Source organism: Oryctolagus cuniculus, chromosome 6 (assembly GCF_051225735.1).
Source record: "Oryctolagus cuniculus isolate XC-2025 breed Fujian yellow rabbit chromosome 6, ASM5122573v1, whole genome shotgun sequence".
Classification (NCBI taxonomy): Eukaryota; Metazoa; Chordata; class Mammalia; order Lagomorpha; family Leporidae; genus Oryctolagus; species Oryctolagus cuniculus.
Window position 1 is genome coordinate 53,471,715 of NC_142872.1, and position 24,116 is coordinate 53,495,830.

General features: G+C 37.5%; 1 pseudogene; it reads right to left on the reverse strand.

The window, feature by feature from the left end:
- LOC100355186 (rRNA-processing protein FCF1 homolog pseudogene) overlaps positions 1–16,057 on the reverse strand; it is a 124,148-nt pseudogene extending 108,091 nt beyond the window's left edge.
- Positions 16,058–24,116: the final 8,059 nt, after the last annotated feature.

Below are 24,116 nucleotides of genomic sequence, written 5' to 3' on the forward strand. Positions count from 1 at the left end.
AAGTTTCTTATATGACCTTAGAAGGTCAATTAACTATTTTCAATTTAATAACCCAGACTGTAAAATACAGGTGATAGCTATGATAGATTAATGGCTGAATTACATTTTTTTCTTAAAGCACAGCATCCTGAATACTTTTATATACCTAAGGGACTTTCACTGTGGTTTTCATCATGACTTTTCATGTGACAGATGGATGAAAGACTCAGGTTCATATGCACTCCTATCCCCTAGGCAAAATAAATTAGCTTTCAAGGAAAAAGGCAGAAATATTTAAATTTGAAACCTTTATCTACCTTTCCTTTGACCCAATTTTGTCTCTTTCAATGAGAAGATGAACATCATGACGATGCAAGGCCCTGTCTCTCCCATCAGTAGATTTTATGGAGCCCTTCTTAATATAGTTTTTTTTTTCCCCTTAATTCCTTCTCAAGAGAATACATAAGCTAATTTAACAATGCCAGGTTATGTGAACTCAGACTCTCTCTAGGCATCACTAACCAATATATTAATACCTTTCATATTTTATTTCCCTTTAATCTGAAAAACAGGAGTTTCAGATGAAGACAACAATTCCTGGAGATAATCTGAGGATTAATACAAACTTAGTGTGTATCCACAAATGGTGTGGGCAGGGAGTTAATTTGAAGGTTTGATTCTTAACATTAAATCAAATGTTTCCATATTTATGATGACAGTTAAATGTGTGGAGTTGTATGCAGTCGTGTATTATGAGAAGAGATTTCCAATACTGGTAAGCCAGTTGTTCATGAGAAACACTAAATTGATTTCCAGAACTTCAAACATCTGACTATAATTAGGCTTTTAAATCTGTTCCAAAAAATTAGATGAGCATCACAAGCTGACTTTTGACAAGCTTTAATTACTATGAAAGTAGATGAAAACTGCAAACATGAAAGGCTATTGTCTTATTTTGTGAACAGTATAGGTCTATTGCCCTAATGTATAGTTTGGTAAATAAGGCATAGCTAAGCTTTAAAAATACTGAAAACGTATTTTAAATATTTCTCTATTTAGCAAGATAGACATTGTCAGTTTTCTGGTGCTGTGAGTTTGTTTCAACTCTACTAAGCATCAACTAGATTGGATTCTCATGTTGGGGACTAGAATGCATCACTGTGTGAATTGAAATGCATTACTCTGTGAATTGGAATGAATTAGGCACACTCTATTGCACCTCTCTCCTGTCATATTTTTGCTGTTCTAAAAATGATTTCTATAGGAGTTTACTATCAGATTCTGGACAACACTTTATAAACAAAATTTAATGGAAGCTTTCATCTGTTAAATTTCATTACAACTCACATTAGCTCTTTTTTACACTATGAACACGGTTATTCTGTACGGTACAGATGTATCATCCACAGCCAGCTAGGCAGTGCAGTAGTTCAAGTATTCCAGAAAAGCAGAAAAAGAAAGATCTTTCCATTAAATACTTGTCAATCTCAATATATTTAGGATTAAAAATTAGCCAAAATATGTTTTTCAATTATTTATTAATTTATTTTCATTTTATTTGAAAGGTATAAAGAGAGAGAGAGAAAGAGAGATCTTAATTCACTGATTCACTTCCCAAATGCCAGAAACAGCTGGGTCTGAACTAGGCCAAAGCCAGGAGTCTTGAACTCCATCTGGGTGCTCTCTGTGGTTGGCAAGACCTGGATACTCAAGCCATCACGTACTGTCTCTCAGATGCATTAGCAGGAAGCTGGATTAGAAGTTGAGTAGCAGGGAGTCTTATCAGACATTCCTATCTGAGATACAGGCATCCCAAGTGGTGTCTTAATTGCTGAACCATTAGTGTATCTCTCCTGAATGTTTTTTAAACATGATATTTAATTCCGCTTTGGAGGAAAAACACTAGTGAGAGCAAGATAATAATCACAGAATACCAGAAGACAAATATTGAAGCTTAGTACTTTTCTTTAGAGTTTAATTATTTCGATTGTGGGACTGAGGTATTTGAACGAAGTAATCCAAATATATTCTCTTATCCAGTATATTTCCAGAATTAATTATATCTTCTTGTCTCCAGATGATTGTATTTATTTCTACATGTGTCCTTAATAATTTGCCCTCGGTGTTTAGAATTTAACTCCTTACTTGGTGCCGTTTGGAATCTTGTTTGGTAAATGCATATAAGAGAATACAGACTTTCAAAATAACTATTTTATTCTAATTCTGTGAAAATTGAATAAACATGCTAAAGTGAAATAGGCCTACTGTCAGTGTTTTACAGGTAGTGCATATATAATTTTCGCTTTAAACTTCATGATCTAAGAGGATGCATATTCTGTGTGAATGTAAGTGTGGGTATGACTATGTGTACATTAAAGATGAAGGTTTAATGTGGCAGCACAGCCCTGCAACATTTTGATATTTAGCTTTCGTTATCTTGATGATTTTGTCCGGAGCTCCACGGTGTTTTTTATAGTCATGGATTTTTCATTTTGCTCAAATAAGACATTGATCATGGAGTTCAACTCTTCTCAATTACTACATCATGCCAGGTGTCACGTCTTAGCAGGGGGAGGCCCCTGTGCTGCTGCTTAAAATTACTGCTTGACAACAACTTATTTAACTTGTAATTCAATAAATACAGAAAGTGCACACAAAACATGACAGCTTAATTGTTGGCAGAGAGCAGTAACACAGCATCCATGTGCTTGTTTCTTGGTAGAACAGGTGGTATGTTATGTTGATATTAAACTAGGCATACACAAACTGACATATTAATACCATTTTAAAGATGAGGAAACTATAGCTGATTTGAAAATATTGTTCTACATACCAAAATTAGACATAAAGAGCCATCTTACGTAAAAATGATTGTATCTGGAGTTACTTTCACTATTAAGCACTAAGACTGATTTAGGAAACACACTATTTCTTACTTTGCCTTTTAATACATATCTGCTTCATTAACAGAGTCCTGGCTTATATGTACCAAAATACAAGTTACCTTTAGTGGTCCACATACTTCTGCATCTGGAATACTAAATAAAGAACCTTTCTTGGTACATCATGTAATACATTCTATCCTGAAAACACAAATAATTGAAGACATTTGTTTTCTGATATATTTTTGAAATTGACTAGGCCTGATGAAAATAGTGAACTCGTTTACATCCACATTTCTAGATCATAATCCAGCTCTGATGCTCACATGATGTACAACCTCAAACAAATCCTTCTGATTTCCTAAACCCTTATTTTTCAATTGAGAAACTGAAATAATTACCAAACAGAGATTTGTCAATACCATATAAGCTAATGTAATAAGAAGCAGCCATCACGGTGCCTGGAACACAGTATTAATTATATTCATCTTCTTTTTCTTTCCTTCCTCTGCCACTTATTTTTCTCATACTACACCCAGCTATTCGGTCTAATTATAAACTGCACTGTGATGTTGGCTTGGCCACACCGACTATGTGAAGGCAGGAATATCGTTTGATCTTTGTGTGCTTCCTTATTCCGCTTGTTCTTTGTCAGGGTTACCCCCCCCCCCAAAAAAAAAAAAAAAATCCTGTTGTTTTCTGAACAGCTACATCATTCTTACTGAATTATCTCTATGAAGTTTTCTTTTTTTTTAAATATTTTATTTCTTTATTGGAGAGAGTTATAGACAGTGAGAGGGAGAGACAGAGAGAAAGGTCTTCCGTCTGCTGGTTCACTCCCCAAATGGCCACAATGGCTAGAGCTGTGCCCATTGGAAGCCAGGAGCCAGGAGCTTCTTCTGGGTCTCCCATGTGGGTGCAGGGGCCCAAGGACTTGAGCCATCTTCTACTGCTTTCCCAGGCCATAGCAGAGAGCTGGATTGGAAGAGGAGCAGCCAGGACTAGAACCAGCGCCCATATTAACCTACTGCACCATGGTGCCGGTCCTTTTTGTTTTTATTTTTTCTTTATTTTTTAAAGATTTTATTTATTTATTTGAGAGATAGAGTTACAGACAGTGAGAGGGACACAGAGAGAGAAAGGTCTATGACGTTTTCTAAAAGGAGATGGGAAACTCTGCTTGCTCAATCCTCAATTTGTGTAAGAAGTATTAACACTTTCAGGTACATTCCTTCAACAGCAGTTGTATCAGATTTACTTACCCTCATTTAACTCCCTTCTCATTTTCTGTCTGTGTTACTTTTTGTCCTGATGTTTTACATATCTATACAGAATATCTTTAATAATTTTTATACTAACTAAATTGCATATGCATTCACAAGAATACACATGATTATGTTTTAAATCATGACATGATAACATCTCCAATTCTGTTTTGTCTTTTAATGGAGAGGTATAGACATGTATAAGATACTATGGGAACAAAAAAATTGAAAGAAAAAGGTATCTATTTTGAGATGCTGGAAATCTTTATGGAAGAGGTGATGTTTTGTTGCATGTTGACACCTGAATGAAGATTGACTAGAAAGATAAGAGAAAGTGACATCCCCCTCAGCCAACAAAAATGTAAAAGAAAAAGAAAAAGCAGAGGCAAGATTATAAAAGGCCACGTCAAGATTAGGGAGAGGTGCCAAATGCATTAGGGCTGTCACAGCAAGCTCATTGGTGGTTATTTACTTCAGTATGAGTTTTAATAACTTCGGCTTATTTGCAAGAGGGCAATTTGAAAATCACCATGTCTTTAATATATCAACTACATTAAAATGTTAATCTTAGCAGATAAATAAACATGAACACTTAAAACTCAAATGGAAATCCACTACATTTCTTTTACTTGGTTTATAGTAAACTTAAGAGTTTATGATAAAACTAATAATAAATACTAATGTGTTGATATTACACTGAGTTATTCAGTAGACATGGTAGACATAGCACGTCTTGGTGTGGGAATCTGATTCTCCTTTTCTTAAACCCCATCAAAAAAAAAAAAAAAAAAACACACCACAGAGCTTTCATAATCTAGAAGGGAAAGTTATTTCTGTGTTCCAAAGGAGAAATCCTTTATTGAGTGTATAAAACAAAGGAGGTGGTTAGAAATTCTAAGTGCCTCGGTATAAACAATTTGGACCAACTTTATAATATTTTACAAGCCTGACCTTGGACAAGGTCGCTTCTCTTCTCTTCTCTTCTCTTCTCTTCTCTTCTCTTCTCTTCTCTTCTCTTCTCTTCTCTTCTCCTCTCTTCTCCTCTCTTCTCCTCTCTTCTCCTCTCTTCTCCTCTCTTCTCCTCTCTTCTCCTCTCTTCTCCTCTCTTCTCCTCTCTTCTCCTCTCTTCTCCTCTCCTCTCCTCTCCTCTCCTCTCTTCTCCTCTCCTCTCCTTTTTTTTTTCTTTTCTTTGTTTTCTTTTCTTCCTTTTTCTCTCTTTCTCAGAAACTGTCTTAAGGGAATTTCTGGCTAACATAGCTCCTCTCCAGGGGCACTGCATCTGTTGACTAATCAAAATAGGTTTATAAAGATGTGTTATCGAAGACTGGGTGATTCAGGAGAGCCACCATGGCCCCTGAGCTCCTGGTGGGGCCCGGAGAGTTCTACACTGCAACCGTAATGCTTTGCAACTTTCCCCTGCCCAGTCCTGATCCCCACTCATTTCACAGGTGTTATTTCTGAGAGCAAACCTCAAAAGGCCCCTGTGACTGATTCCTCCAACCCTGCCTTCCCTTAGATCATCTGTGTTCCTAACCTCCGGTTTCCGCGGCTTTATGCAACTGGGTTTACACCCCTCAGCCTGAAGGCGCTCACATTCTCCTTTCCCAATTAATCCTAACTTTTATCAACTTCCTAACGTCCTTGTGAAGCATTTCTAGGTGCAAAGTAAAGTGAAGGCTCTAAGTTACTCTCACATAATGCTCATGTTCTAATAGGATAAAGTGATATGTTCAGAAAGGTACAGAAGTGAAATGTGAAAAGTATTTGTGGATAGATTTCTACTTATGTCCTTCATGATAGCAGGCTCCCCCTAAGTGCAACCAGTGTATTCACTCTAGTGTGGGTGTGTTGTTCTAGTCCCTTCCCACCAGCATCCAATCTTGCTTTCCCCTCCAGAGTCAGAGAAAAGGCTCTTTTGAAGAAACGATTGGCAGTCTGCTTTAGGCAAATACAAATGTTACCTACAAAGTTATGCCTCCTCCACTTGCAATATTACTGCTACTGATTTGGTCAATGAAGTAGAATACATGGGGTATTGTGATACATTACAAATATAAAAAAAGATGCAAACTAGCCAGATTTATGACCTTATATAAAGGTAATGAAATATGGCCTATAACAGTACCTCCAGAATGCCTTGAGTCCCCTTAGCTAAAAAGAAATGATATAAATAGAAAATGATTTCTATCCCAGTGTGCTTTATTTAAGATTGAGAATACTTCCTTGGGCTACATGGAAAAATAACTTTAGAACAAATAAAAACAATTGCTACTTTCATATCAGTGAAGAGTGAATGGATCAAACTGGTTACTTTCAGAGGTAAATGGAAGCTGACACAGTAACTAGAATCAAACAGGTGGTTAAATAAGTGTATAGTTAATGAGTCTGTATTTGAATATGAAGCCTAACATTTTAGTGCTACTGTTATCTTTTTTATGCATGCCATTTTGTTAACTACTGGAGAATACTCTATCCTTTAGAGAATGTTGTTTAAGAGGACTGACCGAGCCATTGCTTGAATATAGCTGGACACTTGTTTTTCTGGAAGTAGGAAGGTTAATTGTAGCTTTATATCACTGAGATGGTCGCTTCCTCCTGTTCAGCATAGCTGCCCTAATTCGCAGGGTTTCCTTAAGCAGTTTGGGTATTGGGTCACACTATCAGTAATAGTAACGACTGTGTGAGCTTCAAACTTGTTTGCCATTCTTATATCACCACCACTCAACAGCATCAGTCTTATCAAGAAGTTCTTAGAGATGCAGTTTCTTGGATCTACCCACAGTTTCTAAATCAAAAACTGTATCGGCTGTGTTGGTGAATTGCAGTCATTTTTTTTTTTAAAGATTTATTTGTTTATTTGAAAGTAGAGTTACAGAGAGGCAGAGGCAAAGACAGAAAGAGGGAAGTCTTCCATCTGTTGGTTCACTCCCCAGATGGCTGCAACAATGGGCCAATCCGAAGCCAGGGGCCAAGAGCTTGGGCTCTCTTCTGCTGCATTCCTAGGCCATAGCATAGAGCTAGATTGAAAATGGAGTAGCTGACACTCGAACTGGCGCCCATATTGGATGCTGGCACTGCAGGTGGCGGCTTTACCCGCTATGCCACAGTGCTGGCCTCTGTCGACTAGGTTTTAACAAATCTTCCAGATAGTTCTGGTGTCCACTAAAGTGAGAACCACAAAAGTAAAGAAAAATGAAAGGAAATAAAATAAATCAAATTCCTGTGACAAAAAGAACATTGTTCAATATGGCAACGAGTGAACCATAATAGAGCTTAAAGTTTAACACAATATGGATCTTTTTATTTTAGATTAGACTGTGCTTTCAAGTTTTTCTCTCTATATATAAAAGATCCATTTATATGACTACTGACTCTCCACCTGAGTAACAAAAGGAAGATAAATGTAACATAGACAAAGACTCCCCTTAAGCAGAGATTAGGTGAAACAAATTTCTGCACCTACATTAGGAAAAAGGAAATCCCTTTGGTTCTAAGCATTTCAGATCCTGAGATTTTAGAGCTGAGAAGAACTCAGTGTTTAAGGATGGGGCCATGAGTAGTTGAAGCCAGTCAGTGAAAAGCTTCTGTGCTTAAGAGTTAAGGTTCTACTAAAAACAAAAATTGTGAATCTTGGGGCATAAAGTATTAAATTATATATATTATATATATATATGTCTCTATACATTTTGAGAAACTATGAAGGTGGTTCTAGTCAAGTATTTGAAAGTTTAGTAAAATCTCATTTCTGCTCTCTTACTTCAGAAGTTTCAGATCATGATCCTGATTCTCCCAAGTATTTCTCCAATGCCTGTATCTTAGATTTACCTCCTTGGCCCTCCATTCTTGGTTTATGTAAGTTAACTTTATCTTGATACAGGAATAAGGAATTCTTTCCTTTTAGGAAAGTGTGGTAGGTGTGCGTGGTGGTGTTTGGCACCATGGTTAAAACGCTGCTTGGGCAATCCCTGGATTCAAGCTCTGGCTTTGCTTCCTATCCAACCTCCTGCTACTTGTACCCTGGGAAACAATGGGTGATGATTCACGTACTAGGGGCCCTGCCACCCATGTGGGAGACCCAGGTCATGTTCCAGGCTCCTGGTTTGAGCCTGGCCCAGCCACAGCTCTTGCAGGCCTTGAACCAAAACACAGAAAATCTCTCTCTGCCTCTGTATGCATTTTAAATAAATTAAATTTGTAAATTAAAATAAAAGAGGTTAAAAAGAAAAATAAGAAGGGAGGATTAGTAATTATAGCATTTTTTTTCTGAAATCCAGGATAAGAGGAAAAAGATCTTTCCTTCTTCCCTCATTGGGGCTACCTGGTTTAGAGCTTGGAGAACACCAGTGAATTGGGGGATGGAAGGAGCAAAGGCTGCAGGGTGACCCTGCCTCAGGGACAGTGGTCTCCAGATCATACATGGTCAGGGATCTCATCAAGAGCTTCTTGAGCACGGCCTGAAATTTTTTTCCAAAACAATACTACACTAATTGTATTTATATTTTCAATTGCTCAATAAAAACAGTATTAATGCTACTTCAGATGACCGTAAAGTGTTACCAACTGATACTTTTGTGAAACTTTTAATGGGTCAGAATTAAATAACCAATCCTGATGTTGTTACTCATATCTACACAAGTAAACCTCATCTTAAAACTGAAGTAAAAAGCCATGTTTCCAAGATGGGATTTAGCAATAGCTTATAAAATAGGACAACTAGGTATGCCAGATAAGAACCCCGAAAAGTGAAAGGCCAATTAACAATGATTCATTTTCAACAGGTATCCAATAATGTCAACTTTTTTCTCACCAAATTAACATTTATTTTGGAGATTAGTAGCTGTGTCCTAAGTCTGAAAATAAGTAACAGCTCTTCATTCAGAGAATAAACACCAGAGCATTATGTATAACTGACATAAGTGCTGATTTGGTACCAAGTACTTGATGATGAATGTATTATATATTACTTATCCTATTTAATTTTCTGAAAATCCATATGAATTTTTTTTTAATTTTAGAGGCAGAATGAGAGATAGCACAGAAAGAAAGAAAGAGACAGAGAGAGATGGGCAGAGAGAAAGCTCCCATCTGCTAATTCATTCCACAAATGTCTACAAAAGCAGGGCTAGGCCAGGCCATAGCTGAGAGCAAGGAACTCAACCCAGGTCACCCATGTGGAAGGCAAGGATCCAGTTAGGTGAGCCATCTTGTACTGTGCTACCTCTTAGGGTGCACATTAGCAGAAAGCTGTAGTGAGGGATGGAGTCAGGAGTCTATCACAGGTACTTTGATACAGTATGCAGCCATGCCAACTTGTGTCTTAATCAGTGGGCCTAACACCCATCCCTGAATCAGTTTTTAAAGATTCATTCCTTCAGTTAATGTGTAGAAACATGGTTTCTGATATGTCAGATGCTTATCTAGAAATAAGGATTATAGCATAAAATAAGCCAGAATTATTGCTGTCATATCATTTATATTTCATTGCAAAATATGCCTCAGAGAAATTAAATGTGCTCAGAATTACAGGTTATTTTATTATATATTTTTAGAGATGTATTTTAAAGGCAGAGTTAGAGAGAGAGAGATAGAGAGAGAGAGAGAGATTTTCTGTCTGCTGGCTCACTCCTCAAATGGTGACAATGACCAGGGCTGGGCCAGGCTGAAGCCAGGAGCTAGGAGCTTCTTCGGGGTTTCCCATTTAGGTGCAGAGGCCCATGGACTTGGGCCATCTTCCACTGCTTTCACAGGCATGTTAGTAGGGAATTGGATTGGAAGTGAGCAGCCGGGACTCAAACCAGCACCCACATGGGATGTTGGCACTGCAGGCTGTGAGTTACCTGCTGTGCCACAGCACCAGCCTAACAATTGCAGGTTTTTAAAGTACTATACAGAAATGATTCATCTGCATGACATCAAAACTTATGCTTTTAACCCTAATGTATCTGCAACTCAGAAATTCAATGCTTCTTTGATATATCCTGTCTCCCTGATAGCAGAATATTTGTTTCTTTTGTTGATTAACAAATTAACAGATTAAAAAAGAGAGAGAGACAAAGTAATATTCCAAACAGATAATCAATTTGTATGCTTTATGGCAATCTAATAAGATATTACTTCTTTGGAAAAAATTTACTGTAATATAAATAGTTCATTGTATCTAATCGTTTTCAGACATTCATGAATATATTAACATTCAGGAACAAGCTTATGAGACTACATAAAATGCTGTGTTTTTCCCTTTTATGAGCTACCTATTATCTTAAATGTCTTTTAAGAAGAAGAATCAGCTAAATATGATGTTGTGCTTATTCTTATGTCTAATTCCAAAGCAAACATTACATATAACAAGCATTCTGGTGATAAATTCTTAGTTGAAAGAGCATTCGTTTGGCATTATGCAAGTTGTTTATAATCTTCAATTCAATGAACATGCTGGGTTTCACTATTTCATGTAAAGAGAATAATAGATTATAAGCTTAACTATTACCATTTCATATTTTATGGTCTCTCCAGCATACTTGGAGGCTCATTTTTCAGCATGACCTCCAGTGAGCACACAGAAGTAAACAGAATCTTAAATTCACTTAGAAAATAAGAGCAAAAATGTTTTGAATTAAATCTTATTCAGCCAAAGTGGTTAGAGATGGAAGTGTGACAAGCTCTCAAGTGAACATGAAGAAGTATTGTGGAATTATTATTGCACCTAACCCATCTCATTGAGTTCACAGTGTGTGACTGCGTCTGAACATGTTTAGTTGCTTACAGGTGACAGCAACTCAACATTGATTAGAGGTTGGAAAGAGGAAAAAACAATCACACTCACTCAAATTTAACTCAACTTTCTAAAGAAACAGTGTTCACTCAAAATCTTAGAAGGGGGAAAGGTATGGTTGCTTTGGTTTTACTAGAAGCTTGTAAGTATTCTAAATACCTGGGATCTATTTCCTATGTCTACCCAGTTTCATAAATCCAAGTGAAAACTCACAAATATTGATCAGTTTAGATATGCATATGTTGGAGAAATTGTCACTTCCCTACCAATATTGTGGTGCTATATAAATCACCTTTAGCAAATCAAGACACTGGTTTTTATTAAAAAGAAACTGTGAGTATCAACTTTAACTTCCAGCCATGGTAAAGTAACTGATAATAAATTAACTTGCTTGCATTTTAAAACAGAAATGTATAAAATTGGTTCAGTATATGAAACAACTTTCTAGATACTAGATACTATAGAACTCTTTACTTCTTAGAGAAGCTAAAAATAGTACATAGTCACGTGACTGTCCTGGATTTCTTGAGGCATCACCTTCCAGACTATGGAAAGGAACAGGGAGGAGCTGTAAAACTTAAATCCAGTTCTAGAATCAGAATGAGCATAAACTGGTATCCCAGAGAAGAGAGCTGGTCAAGGAAAAAGCTCCTGAAATCTACTTGGCAAGGACCTGTCTTTGGCTGAATTGAAAGTTGCACATGTTCTAGGGGAAGCTCCACTTGTATGCAGTTAGGCAAAACACAACAGGGAAGGAACCATGACTCTAAAGAGGATGCAATTAGCAGAAAACTGGGAGCTGAGCAACCACCAGAGCTCGCCAAGGCTGGGGAACACTGATGAATGATCAGCTAAAATGGGAAAAGTTTGTTGAACAGCCCAGACATTCAACTGAGACCCAGAAAAATAATTACCATTGGAATATAATTAATATAAGATCAAAGATTACTCTGGAAGTATTCTAACAACCCTTAAAATAAGTCTTAAAAGTATCAAGTTTCTCACCAGAGAAATCCCTGGTCCAAATGACTTCCTTGGTTAATTCCGTGAAATACTTAGGGGACCTCAAAAATAGAAAAGAAGAGAGAGAGAGAAAGAAAGGAAACAAGGAGGGTGCTAGGAAGGGAGGGAGGAAGAGAGGGACGGAGGGGAGAGATAAAGAAAGAGCAGACAAGAGTGGAGGGAGGGAAGGCAGGGAGGAAGAAAGAAAAGGGGGAAAAGAGGAGGAAGGAGACAAAGGAAAGGAGGGAGGGGTGAGGAAGGAGAAAGAAAGAAAGGGGAGGAAAGAGAGAGAGAGGGAGGAAGAAGAGAGAGGAGAGGCAGGAAAGAGAAAGGAAAGGAAAGAAAAGAGAAATAGGAGGAAGGTATCATTATATTCTTAGAATTATATCTATGAATTACATTGAATCTATTCTCTTTGTGTTAATATCACATTAACACTGTGTTGTAGTAATTATCCATTTGCTGTGACCCTGTGAATCTTATGTATTAATATTTTCTTTAAAAAAGAAATACCTAAGAAAAAATATCAGCTCTATTAAAACTCTGTATAAAAGAGAGTTATATGGAATACATTAATTAATATTTAAATATATATGGTAATAAAATCAACAAAGATAATACCAAAGCAGATACTTACCAAGCTCCCTATGATCACAGTTGTAGATAGTTAAATAAATCTATGTAGTAGAATCATGAGTCCAAAAATAGAACCATCAATTATCATTTTATTTTGAACCAAGATGCCAAAGTTAGTCAGCAAAAAATAGAAATAAAATTATTTTATGGTTCTTGAATAGGCAAAGATTTCTCTTTTTTAACTTTTATTTAGTAAATATAGATTTCCAAAGTACAGTTTATGGATTACAATGGCTTTCCCTCCCATAACTTCCCTGCCACTAGCACCCCTCCCATCTCCCGCTCCCTCTCCCATTCCATTAACATCAAGATTCATTTTCAATTATCTTTATATAAAGAAGATCGATTCGGTATATATTAAGTAAAGATTTCATCAGTTTGCACCCACAAAGAAACACAGAGTGTTTCAGTACTAGTTATAGCATTACTTCACATTGGACAACACACTAAAGATGGATCCCACATGAGAAACAAGTACACAGTGACTCCTGTTGTTGACTTAACAATTTGACACTCTTGTTTATGGCGTCAGTAATCTCCCTAGGCTCTAGTCATGAGTTGCCAAGGATATGGAAGCCTTTTGAGTTCGCCGACTTCGATCTTATTGAGACAGGGTCTTAGTCAAAGTGGAAGTTCCCTCCTCCCTTCATAGAAAGGTACCTCCTTCTTTGATGGCCCCGTTCTTTCCGCTGGGATCTCACTTGCAGAGATCTTTCATTTAGGTCTTTTTTTTTCCCCCATGCCTAAAATACTTTCATGGGCTCTTCAGCCATATCTGAATGCCTTAAGGGCTGATTCTGAGGCCAGAGTGCTATTTAGGACATCTGCCATTCTATGAGTCTGCTGTGTATCTCGCTTCCCATGTTGGATCGTTCTCTCCCTTTTTGATTCTATCAGTTAGTATTAGCAGACACTAGTCTTGTTTGTGTGATCCCTTTGACTCTTAGACCTATCAGTGTGATCAATTGTGAACTGAAATTAATCACTTGGACTAGTGAGATGGCATTGGTACATGCCACCTTGATGGGATTGTATTGGAATCCCCTGGCATGTTTCAAACTCCACCATTTGGGGCAAGTCCGATTCAGCATGTCCCAAATTGTACATGTCCTCCTCTCTTATTCCCACTCTTATATTTAACAGGGATCACTTTTCAGTTAAAATTTAAACACCTAAGAATAATTGTGTATTAATCACAGAGTTCAACCAATAGTACTAGAACAAAAAAAAATACTAAAATGCATAAAGTATTACATTGTACATCAACAGTCAGGACAAGAGCTGATCAATTCACTGTTTCTCATAGTGTCCATTTCACTTCAACAGGTTTCCCCTTTGGTGCTCAGTTAGTTGTCGCCGATCAGGGAGAACATATGATATTTGTCCCTTTGGGAGTGGCTTAATTCACTCAGCATAATATTTTCCAGATTCCTCCATCTTGTTGCAAATGACCGGGTTTCATTGTTTTTGACTGCTGTACAGTATTCTATAGAGTACATGTCCCATAATTTCTTTATCCAATCTACTGTTGATGGGCATTTGGGTTGGTTCCAGGTCTTAGCTATTGTGAATTGAGCTGCAATAAACATTAATGTGCAGACAGCTTTTTTGTTTGCCAGTTTAGTTTCCTTTGGGTAAATTACAAGGAGTGGGATGGCTGGGTTGAATGGTAGGGTTATATTCAGGTTTCTGAGGAATCTCCAGACTGACTTCCATAGTGGCTTCACCAGTTTGCATTCCCACCAACAGTAGGTTAGTGTCCCTTTTTCCCCACATCCTCTCCAGCATCTATTGTTGGTAGATTTCTGAATGTGAGCCATTCTAACCAGGGTGAGGTGAAATCTCATTGCGGTTTTGATTTGCATTTCCCTGATTGCTAGTGATCTTGAACATTTTTTCATGTGTCTGTTGGCCCTTTGGATTTCCTCTTTTGAAAAATGTCTATTGAAGTCCTTGGCCTATCTCTTAAGTGGGTTGTTTGTTTTGATGTTGTGCAGTTTCTTGATTTCTTTGTAGATTCTGGTTATCAACCCTTTATCTGTTGCATAGTTTGCAAATATATTTTCCCATTCTGTCGGTTGTCTCTTCACTTTCCTGACTGTATCTTTTGAAGTTCAGAAACTTCTGAATTTGATGCAATCCCAAATATTAATTTTGGCTTTGACTGCCTGTGCTTCTGGGGTCTTTTCCAAGAAGTCTTTGCCAGTACCTATATCTTGTAGGGTTTCTCCAATGCTCTCTAATAATTTGATGGTGTTGGGTCATAGATTTAAGTCTTTAATCCATGTTGAGTGAATAGGCAAAGATTTCTAATGCAAATATCAGAATGCCCTTAGCATGAAAGTAGAAGCTTGACAAACTGTACATCATCAAAGTTTAAAATTTTTCTTGTTGATGGAAATCTAAAAAAATGAATAAGCAAGCACATTTTGAGAGAAAAAAAAGTGTAATCCATAGAAATTCACTTTAAGGAATTCAAGAGAAAAGAGAATCAAAACATAAGTGTATTTTAGTGCAAAAAATTTTGAATCCACGTGGGGTTTTTCCATAAAAGGCATTTCCCATGAGATTTTGCAGATTGCTTACACATTCACCAGAAAACTTATAACAAATAACTTTCACTATTCAACAACTAAAGTAAAACAACAACAGAGTGCACATTTAGCTTAACAGTTAAAATACCCATGTCTCACATTGGATTTCTTCACTTTAGTTCCCAGCTCTGGCTTCTGACGTCAGCTTCCTGCCAACACTTACTGAGGGCAGCTGTGATGTCTAAAGTGATTGGATTCCTTGCTCCCATGTGAGACTCCTGGATTTTGTTCCTGGATTCTGGCACTGAGAGAGAACCAACAGACGGGAGCTTTCTCTCTTGCTCTCACTCTCTCTTTTTCTCTCCCTCCCTCTCACTCCCTCCCTCTGTTTGTGTGTATGTGTGTGTGTGTGTATGTGTGTGTCTTCTCTTCGCCTTTCAAATAAAAAAATAATTTAAAAATTTCATTTAAAAAAATTGAGCAAAATTCTTTGGGCAAGCATTTGGAATCTGCCTACAAGTACATAAAAAATTTAAGAATAAGCACATCAAAAAATTACCAGACATTTTTGGTCTCCATTAAGATGCAAATTAAAGCCACAATACAACAGTACTGTGCACCCATTGAAATTACTAGAATTCCAAAACTGGTTTTATCAAATGCTGGTGAAAATGTTAACCACTTGAAGTGTTCAACGTGATGCACCCTCTTTGGAAACAGACCTATAATTTACTGATAAAGTCACAGGGTACATTTTTTATCACTAGTGTTAATTACAAATTATTGTGAACATGGTGGCTCCAAATTTGTAGTTTTACAGTTCTGTATATCAAATGTTCAACGTGAACATCACCAGGTTAGGACTGAGATGTCAGTTGGTCTCTGTGTCTTTTTGGAAACTCTTGGGAAGATTATTGTCTCTTACAGTTTCTCGAGTTTGTCTGCATCTCTTCGATCATGACCTCCATCCTCTGTCTTCAAAGCCATTGGTGTTGCCTTTCTCTGACCTTGCTTCCTTTGTCACTCATCCCTCTGACTGCAGGCAGGAATGGTTCTCCACATCGAAGGATACATGTGTTTAAATTGGGCCCATACAAATAATTCATAATAATTTCTCTCTCTCCCCTTGCACATATGCATCTTCATATTTAGCCTTAAGGATCTGCCAAACAGATCTCAGGGGCTCCTTGCGTGAACAGCTCTCATCTCCACTGTATTTTAGCATTAGTCACAGCTTCAAAGTCTCTTTGCCATGTAACAAAACATATTCACATATTGTGGGTGTGGACATCTTTAAGAACCGTAATTTTGACCTCTCATGTATATGTACTCAAGAAAAAGGAAAAAGGCATAACATTATATGGTTTTGAACAATAGAGGGCTGGAAGGGCTGGCATTGTGGCTCAGCGGGTTAAGTCACTGCTTGCAACAGTGGCATCCTGTTTCCAAGTGCTGGTCCCACTCCGGCCAGCTCTGCTTTTGATCCAGCTCCCAACTAGGGCAGCTTGGAAGGTGGTGGAAGAAGGTGCAAGTGCTTTGGCCTATGCCACTCATGTGGGAGACCTGGAGTTCTGGGCTCCTGGCTTCAGATTGGCTCAACCCCAGCTGCTGAAGCCCTTTGGCAGCTGTCTGGGAAGTTACCCGGCATATGGAAAACCTCGCCCTCTGTCTTCCTCTCTCTCTCTTTGTTACTCTGTCAAGCAAATTAGCAAATCTTGTAAAAAATAGACATTTATAAAGTGTTCCTGTATACTAAGTACTAGAAACAAAAAAAATGTCATTCAAAAGAGGAATGAATAAAAAAATTGCACTGTATCTGCTTGTAATGTAGTGCTAACCAGCATTAAAAAGGAACAGATGAGTGACACATGCATCAATACTGGATAATCTTAAAATATGCTAACTAGGGGAAAAAAACAGAAAGCAAAATAATGCATAGGGTGCCATTAAATCTATTTATGTGAATTTCAGGAGTAAGTGATGGGCTGACAGTGGTTGCCTGTAAGGAGAACATGGGGAGAAACTAAGAACTGGATGAGTAGTCTTTCTGGAACAGTGAGGTTCTATATCATGATAAAGGTTTGGGCTACAAAAGCATATGCATTTATAAAAACTCATAAAATTATAAAATTAAGATCTGCATGTTTTGCTAAAAATCAGCTATTATTAATCTCAAAATATTTGAGGAAACAATCAATGTAATATACTTGTTTTTAAATATTTATTTATTTATTTGAAAGTCAGAGTTACACAGAGAGAAGGAGGGGCAGAGAGGGAGAGAGGTCTTCTATCCACTGGTTCAATCCCCAGTTAGCTGCAATAGCTGGAGCTGAGTTGATCTGAAGCCAGGAGCCAGGAGCTTCTTTCGGGTCTCCCACATGGGTACAGGGGCCCAAGGACTTGGGCCATCTTCTACTGCTTTTCCAGGCCAAGCAGAGAGCTGGATCAGAAGTGGAGCAGCTGGGTCTTGAAATGAAGCCCATATGGGATGCTGGCATTGCAGGCAGCAGCTTTACCCACTACACTACAGAGCCAGCCCCATGTCATATACTTTTATAAGTAATCTTCAAATGATTTCTCTTGTGGTGTCTACATTGTATGTGATAATGTAAGATAGTTTGAGTTAAAATGATTACTTGATTATTGTGTACTATGAACTAATTCAAAGAATATACATCTTTTATCCTTTATTATGATTTTTAGAAACAGTTAATATATATACAATAATTTTTCCCTAGTTATATGATTTGTGGTAAGTAGGGATTTTAGACAAAGATTAGAGGTTTTTTTTTTCAACTCAAATTTTCAGTGAATTTGCATAGAATTAAGTTCTATGATATGAGGTACTTCAAAATTTTCTTGAAAAAAGGCAATTAAAATGTATGTTTATATTTGGTGGAAAAATTGAGATATATATGCAAAGATTTGAAAATAATATATATTTTCCACAAACTTTCTGATGACTCTTCATATTTGAATCAGATAGATGTCACAAAAATGTAGTGCTCTGTTATTAAGTAGAAATATTTAAAGGCTGCATCATGTCTAAATTGTCAGATATACTAACAAACGCAATAGTGGGACATTTTCATGTATTTGTTCATCATTTGCATTTCTTCTTTTTTTAAAGGCATTATTTATTTTATTTTAAAGGAAGAGTTACAGAGAGGCTGAGGCAGAGAGAGAGAGAGAGAGAGAGAGATGTCTTCCATCACTGGTTCACTTCCCAATTGGCCACAATGGCTGGAGCTGCGCCGATCCAGAGCCAGGAACCAGGAGCTTCTTTCAGGTCTCCCACATGGGTGCAGGAGCCCAAGGGCTTGGGCCATTTTTCACTGCTTTGTCAGGACACAAAAGAGAGCTAGATCAGAAGTGGAGCAGCTGGTACTCAAACTGGTGCCCATATGGGATGCCAGCACTGCAGACAGCGGCTTTACTCGCTATGCCACAGTGCTAGCCCCTGCATTTCTTCTTTTGAAAAGTAACTATTCAGATCCTTTGACCATTTCTTAACTAGATTTCCAGTTTTATTGTTAGTTTTTTGAGTTCCTTGTATATTCCAGATTAGTCTTTAGCTAGATGAAATAGTTTGCAAATATTTTCTTGCTTTCTGTCAGATGTCTTTTCACTCTATTGATCCGTTTTCTGTGCTATGCAGAAGATTCTTTTACTATAACTGCATTGTCTAGTTTTGCTTTAGTTGCCTGTACTTTTGGGATTTGATCCATAACACTCTGTATCCATTAGTGACTTGAAATATTTTCCTTGTATTTTCTTCTTTCATTTATGATAGTAAGACAACCAAGATATCTGCCTTCCAGCTTTTTCTGTATTCTATTATTAGAACATTGAACATTTTTTTGAAAGTTGTACTTGTGATTTTTCACGTAAATATTACACGTGTGTGTGTGTAAGATACTCTAACTGAGTAAGTCCAAATATTGGTATTAGATCATGCATAATTTCTCAGCTAAAATTTTCAAATAATTAATTGGTTGGGTAGTGTTTATTGTGAGTTGAATTTAGTATCCATTTTCTGAAGACATAGTTAATTTTATTTCTCTTGTATGAAAATTTATTTGCACTTTCATTGGTTACAGATACACAAATAATCCATTGTGGAAAATAGGAAATGTGTGTATATGTGTAAGAACCAAAGAATTTCTCTATATTAATATTTGAATTAACAGAAAAAGTGTACGTGAATCTTCTTAACATAGAAATGTCATAGTAAAGAGTATAAAGAAGTTTGATTTATACTTTAAATGTAAAAAAAAAGAAATTAAGAACTAAAAATAATTTTTGTTTTAAAAATTACCTTGTGGCCGGCGCCACAGCTCAGCAGGCTAATCCTCCGCCTTGCGGCTCAGGCACACCGGGTTCTAGTCCTGGTTGGGACGCCGGATTCTGTCCCGGTTGCCCCTCTTCCAGGCCAGCTCCCTGCTATGTCTGGGAGTGCAGTGGAGGATGGCCCAAGTCCTTGGGTCCTGCACCCCATGGGAGACCAGGAGAAGCACCTGGCTCCTGCCTTCGGATCAGCGTGGTGCGCTGGCCACAGCGCACTGGCCGCGGCAGCCATTGGAGGGTAAACCAACGGCAAAGGAAGACCTTTCTCTCTGTCTCTCTCTCTCATTGTCCACTCTGCCTGTCAAAATAAAAAATAAAAATAAAAATAAAAAATAAAAAGATTTTAAAAAAATTACCTTGTAAGTATTTCTCAGAAAATAAGAATTGATAATTTTAATCTATGAGATTTACTAAATTGAATGACAGAAACATATGCCTTTGTTTACTTTTCTTTGACTTTTGCATCAACATCATAGTCAAGGTCATGACCACTGAACTATTCAAGGGCTTCATCAACTTTCTTAATGGCTTCTATTAACATTTTAATACAAAATCATTTTCTCTTAAAATATAGGCTTATTATATTTTTCTTCAAATAAACTTTTATGGTCATTATTTGCTTTTTTCTGGCCTTTAATTTTTTTTTTCATTTATTTATTAGAGAGGCAGAGAGAGAAGGAGGGAGGGAGAAAGCAAGAATTGCCACCTACTGACTGATTTACTCACCAAAAGCCTGTAATGGCCAGAGTTATGTCCGGCCAAAGCAGAAGCCAGAAGCACAGTCCAGGTCTGCAACATGGGCGGCAAGGTTACAACTTTTTGACCCATCACCACTGCCTCCCAGGATTAACATTAGCAGGAAGCTGTAATCAGAAGTGGAACCATGACTTAAACCTGGGTACTCTCATAAATGCATGGGTATCTTAAAAACTAGGTGATTTCTGCCCCATAACACTTACTGAATACTCATCATGTGTCTACCTGTATTATAAGCCCCTTACAGACCTTGCCTTCTCAGTCTCACAGTATCACTGTTGAATCAAAACTGTCAGTGTCCCATTTTATGAATCCAAGCCTGAAAAAAATTTCAGAATTCATATTTGATAGAATAAGAATTCCAGCTCTACTCAAGCATTCTCAAAAAATTCTAGGCATCATTTTCTAAAAATAACCTTGTCTCATAAATAATTTCCTCTTTGGGACAAGTCTCCCTTTAATACATTTGTGTAATCACGTTCCTTCTATTTTTATATTAGGAGCATTACTTTTCATTAACTTTTTTATTATGCGAGAAGGGATGTTTGAACAGGTACTAATTTTATGCATCTCATGACTACATTTGCTTTATTTGTTCTTTGATCCTTTTAAATGCAAGGACTTTGCTAAATAATGATAGTAACATGTTCCTATTGAACCCATATATGAATATTAGACTGCCATCTGAGCATTCTTACCACCAGCAGTATTTGCTGAACTTGTTAAAAATCCAAGAAAAACAGGAACCTCTCTCTTCTGCTTCCTTCTCTATCCCTTGCATCTCCCATATGAATTCCAACTTTCTACTTATTTAAAACCCAAGAAGCAGGAATTATTGATCAAGCGGTTGAATCCCTGTCACCCACTTGGGAGACCTATATTGAGTTGTCAGCTCTTGGCTCTGACCTGGCCCAGCTCTGGTTGTTGTGGGTGTTTAGAGAGTAAATCATCAGATAGATGTCTCTCTCTCCCGGCCTTTCAAATAAATAATAAAAACCAATACATTTTTTAGAAAGCTTTTATTTAATAAATATGAATTTCAGAGGTACAGCTTTAGGAATATAGTGATTCTTCCCCTCATACCTACCCTTCCAACTCCACTCTCATCCCTCCTCCTACTCCCTCTCCCATCCCACCTTTCATTAAGATTCATTTTTAATAATCTTTATATACAAAAGATCTACTCTATACTAAGTAAAGATTTCAACAGTTTTCACCCACACAGACACAGAAAGTATAAAGTACTGTTTGAAGACAAGTTTTACCGTTATAAATACATTAAGAACATAGATCATGCATGGGGAGCAGGTGCACAGTGACTCCTGTTGTTGACTTAACAATTGACACTCTTATTTTTGATGTCAGTGATCACGTGAGGCTCTTGTCATGAGCTGCCAAGGCCATGGGCAAAGTGGAAGTTCTTTCCTCCCTTCAGAGAAAAGTACATCCTTCTTTGATGGTCCCATCTCTTCACTGGGATCTCACTCACAGAGATCCTTCATGTAGATCATTTTTTGCCACAGTGTCTTGGCTTGCCATGCTTGAAATGCTCTCATGGGCTTTCTAGCCAGGTCTGAATGCCTTAAGGGCTGATTCTTAGGTCAGAGTGCTGTTTAGGGCGTTTGTCATTCTATGAGTCTGCTCTGTGTCCTGTTTCCCATGTTGAATCATTCTCTCCTTTTTAATTCTATCTATTGTTATTAGCAGACACTTGGTCTTATTTATGTGATCCCTTTGACCCTTATTCCTGTCTATATGATCAGTTACACACTTAAAATGATCACCTTAACTAGTAAGATGGTATTAGTACTACCCAGCTTAATGGGATTTTGAATCCCATGGCAAGATTTACCCTTATGGTTAAGTCCACAGGAACGTGTGCCGAACTGTACACATCTCTTCCCTCTCTTATTTCCACTCTTATTTTTATAGGGCTCTATTTTAAATTGGATTTTAAACACCTATGAATCATTCTGTGTTAAGTAAAGTAGAAAAAAAAATAGTAAAAAAATAAAAAATAAACTGTTACTTGGCAGTCAAGACAAGGGCTGTTCAAGTCATTGCTTTTCATAGTGTGAATTTCACTTCAACAGGTTTCCTTAAAGGTGCTCAGTTAGTCACAGGTCAGGGAGAACATACAATATTTGTCCTTTTGGGACTGGCTTATTTCAAAGTCATCCATTTTTTTGCAAATGACTGGATTTTTTTTACCACTGTGTAGTATTCCATAGGTACATATCCCATAATTTCTTTATCCATTGTTCTATTGATAGGCATTAAGTTGATTCCATATCTTAGCTGTTGTGAATTGAGCTGCAATAAACATGGAGGTGCAGATATATCTTTTATTTGCCAATTTCATTTCCCTTGGGTAGATTCCAAGGAGTGGGATGGCTGGATCATATTGTAGGTCTATATTCAGATTTGAGGTATCTCCAAACTGTCTTCCATAGTGGCTTTACCAGTTTGCATTCCCATCAACAATGGATTAGGGTACCTTTTCCCCCACATCCTCACCAGCATCTGTTGTTGGTAGATTTCTGTGTGGGAGCCATTCTAACCTGGGTGATCTTGATTTGCATTTTCCTGATTGCTAGTGATCCTGAATATTTTTTCATGTATCTGTTGGCCATTTGGATTTCCTCTTTTGAAAAATGTCTGTTTAAGTCCTTGGCCCATCTTTTAACTGGGTTGTTTGACTTGTTCTGGAGTTTCTTGATATCTTTGTAGATTCTGGTATTAATTCTTTATCAGTTGCATAGTTTGCAAATAATTTCTTCCATACTGTCATTTACCTCTTCACTTTCCTGACTGTTTCTTTTGAAGTACAGAAACTTCTGAATTTGATGAAATCTGAGTTGTTAATTTTGGCTTCAGCTGTGTTTGCCTCTGAGGTCTTTTCCAAGAAGTCTTTGCCTGTGCCAATATCTTGCAGTGTTTCTCCAGTGTTCTCTAATAATTTGATGGTGTCGGGTCATAGATTTAGATCTTTAATCCACGTTGAGTGGATTTTTGTGTAAGGTGTAAGGTAGGGGTCTTGCTTCATACTTCTGCATGTGGAAATCCATTTTTCCCAGCACCATTTGTTGAAGAGACTGTCCTTGCTCCAGGGATTGGTTTTAGCTCCTTGTTCAAATGTAAGTTGGTTGTAGATGTTTGGATTGATTTCTGGTGTTTCTATTCTGTTCCATTGGTCTATCCATCTGTTTTTGTACCAGTACCAGGCTGTTTTGATTATAACTGCCCTGTAGTATGTCTTGAAATCTGGTATTGTGATGCCTCTGGCTTTGTTTTTGTTGTATAAGATTGGTTTAGCTATCTGAGGTCTCCTTTTTCTAGATCTGAAAAGAATGTCTTTGGGCCAGCGCCATGGCTCACTAGGCTAATCCTCTGCCAGCGGGCTGGCACCCCAGGTTGTAGTCCCGGTCGGGGCACCAGATTCTGTCCCGGTTGCTCCTCTTCCAGCCCAGCTCTCTGCTGTGGCCTGGGAATGCAGTGGATATGGGAGATCAGGAGGAAGCACCTGGCTCCTGGCTTCGGATTGGCGCAGCGCCAGCCGTAGCAGCCATATGGGGGGTGAACCAACGGAAGGAAAACCTTTCTCTCTGTCTCTCTGTCTCTCTCTCACTGTCTAACTCTGCCTGTCCAAAAAAAAAAAATGTCTTTGGTATTTTGATTGGTATTGCATTGAATCCGTAAATTGCTTTTGGAAGAATGGACATTTTGATGATATTGATTCTTCCAATCTGTGAATATGGAAGATTTTTCCATTTTTTTTTTGTATTCTATTTCTTTCTTTAATGTTTTGTAATTCTCATTATAGAAACCTTTAACATCCTTGGTTAAATTTGTTCCAAGATTTTTTTTTTTAATTTATTGTGAATGGGATTGATCTGATAAGTTCTTTCTCAGCCGTGGCATTGTCTGTGTATACAAAGGCTGT